The sequence below is a fragment of the Mytilus trossulus genome, chromosome 7, assembly GCF_036588685.1.
Source record: "Mytilus trossulus isolate FHL-02 chromosome 7, PNRI_Mtr1.1.1.hap1, whole genome shotgun sequence".
Taxonomy (NCBI): Eukaryota; Metazoa; Mollusca; class Bivalvia; order Mytilida; family Mytilidae; genus Mytilus; species Mytilus trossulus.
In genome coordinates, this window is record NC_086379.1 from 11,277,899 (window position 1) to 11,286,603 (window position 8,705).

Genomic DNA, 8,705 nt, shown 5'->3' on the forward strand with positions numbered 1-8,705 from the left:
AAACTAAGTATTAGACAAAATCCGATGAGAATAACACATATAACATCAATACATGAATTTGGGATAGAAAAGTACCGTGATACGTCTTATAATAATGTGAATTCACACTCAAATATAAGAGGAAACAAACGACACAAAGGAAACACAACGTTTAAATGTAACACACATAGAAACGAACAATAATATAACAATGACCATATTCCTGACTTGGTACAGGACATTTTTTAAAGAAAAAATGGTGGGTTGAATCTGGTTATGTGGCATGCCTCCCTCTTTTATGGCCATGTTAAATGTAACATTAAAATCACAACATAACATTACAGGACTACATTACAAATAAATAGGAGAACACAATTGACAAAGAAACACACGAAAAGTAGCTAACAAACGGCACCAAGTTTAAAATTTAATACGCCAGAAGTGCGTTTTGTACGCACAAGACTTACTAGTGACGCCCAGATACAAAAGTTTGAAAGCCAAAACAAGAACAAAGTTGAACAGCATCAAGGACCAAAAGTTCAAAAAAGTTGTGCTAAAAACGGACAGGGTTTTCTGTTAGGTACCGGAAAATCCCTATTATTTAGAATAATTTATACTTTTGCAAACAGTAAATTTTAAAAAATTACTACATTGTATATATATAAAAGATATATATGATAAAACAGAAGTATTAACTAATTACAGAAAACAACCGGATACATTACATAAACCGACAAAATCCAACACAATCCAACAAAAAATAGACACACCCGAATAAGGCAAGGCCTCAACGCAAAGTGACGTCACATTTGAAACTGTAAAAAAGGACACAAAAATGACGTCACATTTGAATTAGTAAAAATATCAGTCAAAAATAAGATAGAATAAGGATTGAATTAATAGAATATTAGTACTAAATACTGATTGACCATTTAACAAAAATGAAAATTGCAATACTTATTTGTATCAAACAGAGGTAGCAATTAGAGAACTACATATATTCTATGTCCGGTTAACTCAGAATGAAACTGCAACCGTAATACATCGTACAAATTATATAAATCAGATGGAACGTGCATATCAAATATGTTTCTACCATTGATAACTTAAATCATTAAGATATCTTGATCGATTTAATACATATATAAAAAAGAAGACGTGGTATGATTGCCAAGTCAATATGTTATTATACAATATGTTTTATTACACAATTAAAAGGTATAAACCGATAAACATTTTCTTTCTTTTTTTAATGTATATCTTTACAACTATTTACGTTGGAATGTTAACTTGTCATGGGATTTACTCTTCAACATTTTTGTTTTTAATGATTCAGCTCCCTGTGCTGTTGAGGCATAAGTGACAGTCATCACTAGACCAAACACAGTCTTTTTGGTTGTTGTTTTTCGCCTGTGAAATATTCAAGCATAGGTTTAAAATTTTACTTACGGACACAGTCAAATGTTACAAATAGTTTCCATGTTGTGTCCAAAACTGATTGCGAAACATTAAACATTTCGTCCTTTAATACACATGAGTTGTTACCAATACAAGATTGGTAAGAAATTGAGTCCAGAATTAACACATTTCCTTTTTGAACGTTATCAGTGGTACTCCTTGCATCTTTTACACCATGAATTGTAATGTTAATATCGTCTATTGAGTTCCCGACAGAACAGTTGAGTTTTGTTTGACGATTTTCACATAACAAGTGTTCAAAGTATAACCCTTTAAATGAAACAAGATAATATATTTGAATTGTTTGCTTTGTTTTCACTACAAAAAAAGCAAGATGGTTATTTGTTATCCTATTAAGCTATATCCTAAAATTATGGTAGACTAAAACGTAGGACACAGTTAATATTTAGGTTCAAAGAAGTAAAGAAATTTAAATGCTTCATTTTTCAATTTTATGTTACTTATGCTGATTATGAAGATGATCTGAATATCTGAAAATCTATGCAATTTTAGTAAATTTTGTTTATGTTTATAAGCTGTCCAAAAAAAGAAAGAAGTAATTAAAAAATCATTGACGTTGGTTTTGTTGAAAAAAAATGAATTAATCTTCATTATATCTTTAACAAATGATGTCTACATATACTGACTTCAATTCAGGAATACAATAAACAAATAACTGTTACAAGTTTGCTTTGCTACATGGACATCTAAATGTAAGCATTCCGTACATAATACTTGATTTCAATCCCAATTAACAATGAATGTTGTAGTTTATACCTCCATTCGGATGTGTATTTGTAACATGCCTATTACCCGACGCGACCGTTTGAAAGGACCCGTGTTCGTCTTAAAAGCCTAGTATACAATGTCATGTTAAAGCATATATTGTCTGAGCCCTATTTAGGACAACGTCTTTTTCATAAATTATTTTTAAACTTCGTATTTGACTATGACATACTACATGTAACTGTTTTGCTTCGAGTGTAAGCGAAATGCACATCTAGCATACCAAATATATTAACCTAATATTTCTATGACAGCAACACTTGTCAAGCATGCCAAATCAAACAAGCCCTAGATGTTTGTTAATACGCGCCGCTATATATAAATTTACGTGTTTTTTTTTATTGACTAGAGAAGTGTTTAGTTTACTCTGAATCATACAATTTGCAAGTTTACACTGACCGGTTATGAACAAATAATATTTCCAATCTATTAAACTTTAGTTTGCTGTATCATTTATTTTCTCTATCACAATTAAAGGTTTTCCTTCAAGAATATGTCTGTCATATTTCTAAATATTCTTACATTTGCAAATTTATCTAATCAGAAAAGTAAAGAATCAAAGTCAACAAATGGCAGGTGTTACTATGCATTTTAGAAAAAAAATTAGGAGATTACCAAAAAGACAACTATTCACCAATGTGTAGGTGATGTGGATGTCAGCTATTATAGGCAAAGCGTAAGGCTTTAAATAACAAGTTTGCTTTGCATTGTTTTATCGGGGCCTTTTAAAGCTTATCATGCGATATGAGCTTTGCTCATTGTTGAAGGCCGTACGGTTACCTATAGTTGTTAATGGTTGTATCATTTTGGTCTTTTGTGGATAGTTTTCTCATTGGCAATCATACCACATCTTCTTTTTTATACAAATAAGAAAAACTTAAGACTAAGCAACACACACCCTACCAAAAAGCGTGGGTGATCTTAGGTGCTACGGAAGGGAACGCAGATCCTACGAAAACAAGTGAAATTTGCAAATTTTGTGTCAAGATGTCTTTAACATAGGTCACCTTTGTCATGTTTGTACATGAGAGATAAACTAAATATCTTTAAAAAAAAACATGACAAACAGGAAATTTTATTTTTGGCGAGACTTCTATATAAATTCATCTACGGGTTTCGTTTCGGGCCTAATCATCGACGAAATGGGAGGATAAAAAAATGTGACTTTGACAAATCAGACAAGTATATGCGGTCATATATGACAGAGACAGCACTAATTACAAAACTGAGTTCCGAAATCGTCTTAAAATGTCAAAAAGAAAGTGTCTCTTCACCACCATACTTTTTGATTCAAAAGCTTCTTGAATGATTTAAAATTGTTTTTCAATACTATGTAAACGCATATAATTCTCATATGAAAACCAAATTTTAGTTAATCTTAAACAATTAACTGAGAATTAATGTAAATTAAAAACAATTAATTTCTATTTATAAATAGCAATTTTCACGTGTGCAAATGCTTTAGAAAGTAGCCCATTTCAGCGTTGAGAGCAGGGCGAATTAAAATAATTCCACCAAGACGCTTTCAATCCATTAGAAACATGAAATAACAGAGAACCGTTTTAATGACTAAAGCTGATTAACTTAAAAATAGTCATTTAGACTCTAATTTCAACATATTATGTTTTGAGCTGATCGAAGTTTGAACTATGATCTGCAGAAAATATTATTCTACATTGTAGCTTGAGACTACGTAATATGTAGTTGTTAATTGTGTCGTTAGATTAGTTTTAGTTCGTGTATTGGATATTTGTATTGACATACTTCTATAAGACGATCTCGGTGAGAAATCTAATGAATGAGAACTAAAGAAAATTCCCTCCACTTACGACTGGGTCGAAAATTCAATATTAAAACTATGCCGGTGACGATATTAATAAAACGTTATTTCTAAAACCAAGTTTACATTTTAAAGGAACTATTCATTTAACTGTGTTATTAGAAACATATATGCAAAAACTTGAACTTTAATGGTCAGTATGGATCGCGATAGTTGGAATAGAAGCATGTCAAACTGAAATCTGAAATCTAAAAAACGCGTTTTTCTTAACCATATTTTGTCAAAATAATGTTATACAACATCTAAAGATCTTCATGTCATCAATTCTTTTTCAAAAGTCCGTAGCAGGGTATAATTATTTCCAAAACATAGTACATATTTTTCACATCTGCGTTTTTGACTACAACGGATGCTCTTGTCATCTGAACATTTGAAAAAGAAATGTTGTCTTTTCGTGAAAAAAACAACAATTCTGTGTGTGCAGGGTAGAACATTTCTTGAAATTATTAATTTAATTTCTATTTCACTTATATCTATTTTTATTATTTACGCAAACGTTTTCCCTGGATTTATAATTGACAGCATCCTTGATTGAAAAGATCTAGTTTTAAGTGTGTACAGGGTAGTTATATTGTGACACTATAATTCCCACTGATGTAAAATGAGATTAAAAATTTTAAATGGTTAGGTCAAGTATTTTAAACATAGAATTGTAATCGACCCACCCCCTCACCTAATTTTTTTTTTAACTTGAATCAATTATTCTCATGAATCGCAAATGTTTTCTTAAGAAACATCAAAACAGCCATTTAATATTTTGAAATGCTGTCCTCTGTTGTGATAGAATGGATAATTTAGATATTATTGAATTAATGGACACTTGATTTCAATAGAATCGTTTATTTAAAAGATCAATATGTCCCAGTCTTGTAATATTTTTTTTAAAGGTATTTAGTTTACTAGACCGTATAATTTTATCTATGCTGTCTCAAAATTGACAAGAAAAGAAATGTCTTCACTATTTAAACCAGGAAATGATAAGCTGCAATATTGAACCAATAGTTAAGGTAACTCTTTTGTGATTTTTTAATGTTCTTACAGATAATTGTCAAATCCTCTTTCCCTACACAGAAGATTGGATTCTATGACAACTCGTATTTGAATTTTTAAGGCTCTTTATTTCTCATTTGCATAGTAAATAACACAATTGATGTGTACGGAGAAGTAAAAAAAATATTGTCTGAGCATGATGTTAGTGATTTATTTTGATGTATTGAATATAACTCCTTTACCCGAAGATTTTTATCAGATGAATTACATATAAAAAAAATCAATTTCTTACCGTGTGATTTTTCTGCAAATGATAATAATACAAGAGACAATCTTAAAATGTTAAATGTAATATTCTTCATTTCAACAGCGTATATTGAACTCTTTCCTTTACAAGGAAGTGAATGGTTAGTTATTTACGACATATAATAATTATATCAGTAGTAAAGTTAGGACGATTATGAATAAATGTTAACTTCCCTCTCTTACTCCATCTCGGAAACTTTACTTGCTAAAACAAAGAGATTTTCCGATATTTTTCTTAGATAGAGATAAGTTTGTTATTATACATTTTACATTGGTGTCAAAAATAAAACTCGCAATTTCTGTTAATTATACCACTAAAGGACATTTCAAATAATTCTCAAATAATATTAAATATGTCAAAACTGTTATACCATTCTATACGATATGCATCAATATGAGTTTTTGCAAGCTTATAGTTTCCGAGAAAATCATAAGCTAATATTTCTATGTTTTCATGACATTGCATAAAAACGGTCTTATCTGTAATTCCTGTGCATAACATTTTGTATCGTTAAAAGTGCTAAATTTTTTTCTATGCTTAGGAATTTACACCTGTGGTCGATTCAACTTTATTTTAATAATTTATGAAATTGAGAATGGAAATGGGGAATGTGTCAAAGCGACAACAACCCAACCATAGAGCAGACAACAGCCGATGGCCACCAATTGGTCAATGTAGCGGGAATCTCCCGCACCCGGAGGCGTCCTTCAGCTGGCCTCTTAACAACTAGTTGACTTTGGTCTTCTTCCGACCGATAGTAAGCCTTTTCCAAAGTGTGGTGGCTGTGAAAGATGTGGAAGTAATCAGCCACGTCCATCAAAAGAACGTCACAAATGATATCGGATATGTTCCTTACGTCGTACCTACAATCCCCTTCCCTTTCATGAATGTGACCCACCGAATTAGACTATTTACCGGATTTGATATCACAGAAGCAACACAACGGGTGCCACATGTGGAGCAGGATCTGCTTACCCTTTCGGAGCACCTGATATCGACCCTAGTTTTTGGTGGGTTTTGTGTTGTTTATTCTTTGGTTTTCTATGTTGTGTCATGTGTACTATTGTTTGTCTTTTTTCATTTTTAGCCATGGCGTTGTCAGTTTGTTTTATATTTATGAGTTTGTCTGTCCCTTTGGTATCTTTCGTCCCTCTTTTACATTATCTGCCTTGTGTCAGGAAAGTACCACGCTCTGTGCATGTAAGGAACCGTTGCAACAACTATTAATTGGTTTATCTGCCTGCTTTTGCATATCAAAATTGCTGTCCATTTCTAATATGCCCTATTATTCCATATGCAGTTAAAAATACCCCCATCCTTTTTCTGGGCGATTTCTATGTTTTAGGATAGAGACACTGATTGGTTGATGCTATATGTTTAAAGCGGTGAACATTTCGGAGTGGTTACTTCAATAAATGTATTGACCATCTCATTTCCTAGAAAGATTAACTTTTTTATATATTTTATGAATCTATCTGTTAATGTAGAAATGAAAATTGGGAATGTGTCAAAAAGATAACAATCCGACCAAATGACAGAAACACAGATTCTTCTACACAGGGAGGAATCCCGAACCTGGATGTATACTAATACAGTGAAAATGGACGTAACACGTACCTCTAAAGCATATGTATGAACTTAAATTGAAAACGGAAACATACAAGAATAGTAAAGGCCAGAGGCTTCTGACTTTAGACAGTCGCAAACATATTCAGCGGAGTTTTTAAAGATTCTGAGATATCAATCCTCTCCTTTACCTCTAGCCAATATAGGTTAAAACACCAAAACGCACTGTAAAACTCAATTAAAAAAGTCCGAGTCCAATGTCATTTATAGGTTACAAAAGAAACGAGGCAAAATGAAATTGATACATAAATATTAACAGAAGACTGCCAGATCAACAGCTCAATTGAACATTTGAAAGATTACGTCTTCATAATATAAAAATCAAGCACAACCCCTCCTATAAGATGTTTAGTATCACACCATCATAAAACATATAAAAAGCACAGAAGCCGTATCATGTCAACAACTGGTTTTAGAATAAATGTGTTAATTTCCGATGCAAAGACTCTATGAGTGACTCAATATTAATACCAAAATGGCATCTTGAATGACATGAAAACAGAATGGTACCTATATCTGAATACATCTATTCAAACTTTGGTTAGCTTTTCAGAAGAATGCCGACATTTTTGTGCTTTGTACCTTATATTACCATAAAATATTATATGTGAAATACCTGAACGTATAAGATGTCTGCATGTTAAATTATGTTTTAGAGTGATGTCCGTATTACGATAATAAAAAGAAGTAAATATTTTGACTAGTTTGAGATATCTATCGAAGACCCTGGTGTAATTGTTTTTAGTAATATAGAGATTTATTTCCTTAAAATCAAATACGTTTTACAAATACGAAGGAATCGTTGTAGTAAGTTCCCTTCCCTTTCATAAATGTGACCCACCGAATTAGACTATTTACCGGATTTGTTATCTCATAAGCAACTCGACGGCTGCCACATATGGAGCAGGATCTGCTCACCCTCCGGAGCACCTAATATCACCCGTAGTTTTTAGTGGGGTTCGTGTTGTTTATTCTTAAGTTTTATATGTTGTGTCATGCGTGCTATTGTTTGTCTGTTTGTTCTTTTCATTTTTAGCCATGGCGTTTTCAGTTTATTGTCGATTTATGAGTTTGACTGTCCCTCTGGTATCTTTCGTTCCTCTTTGATATATGAAAACAACATACGATTGTGGCAAGGCATCATATAAAAATGGATCATTAACAATAAAATGTGCAATATCTGCTACGTCGTCTAATTGAGTTTGAAACAAGCAACAAACCAATGAAATAATTCCTCCATTATATCTTTCTAAATGGGTGTCATATTTTGAACAAATTCAAATTTTTATTGCTAATTGTTAAATTTTAGGAGCCAATTATACAGATGAACTTAAGTTTGTTTTTTAAATATTCAGTGTAAGAAACGTAGGGCGTAATCTGTTTTGCGATGTTTTCTGTCCTTGCTATTTATTTTTAATACATGTTATATGCGTACTTAATGGTTGCACAAACAATTTATCACTCGTGTGTTATTGAATTGTTTTGTTGAAGGCTGTACTTTAACCTAAAAATTTAAACAATTATATATTGTAACTAGGATGGGAAGTTGTTACATTTACCCTTATACCACACCTTATTTATATTGCATACCTTTTACCATGTATCATAATACTTAGTAGTTAAAAAATTGTCATGCGTGTTTAGTTCTAAGTGCCAAAATATAAATTAAGATTAACTTTTCCTTATTTTAACTGAAAAAAGCAAACCAAGTCAGCCAAT

At 31.7% G+C, this 8,705-nt stretch overlaps 1 long non-coding RNA gene across 1 annotated transcript; it reads right to left on the reverse strand.

Moving 5' to 3' along the window:
* Window positions 1–1,562: 1,562 nt before the first annotated feature.
* Window positions 1,563–5,470, reverse strand: LOC134726821 (uncharacterized). The gene is made up of 2 exons (XR_010108649.1): window positions 5,346–5,470; window positions 1,563–1,707 (listed from the first exon to the last, which is right to left on the reverse strand). It is a non-coding gene; the product is annotated as an uncharacterized LOC134726821 (long non-coding RNA).
* Between the last annotated feature and the right edge of the window lie 3,235 nt (window positions 5,471–8,705).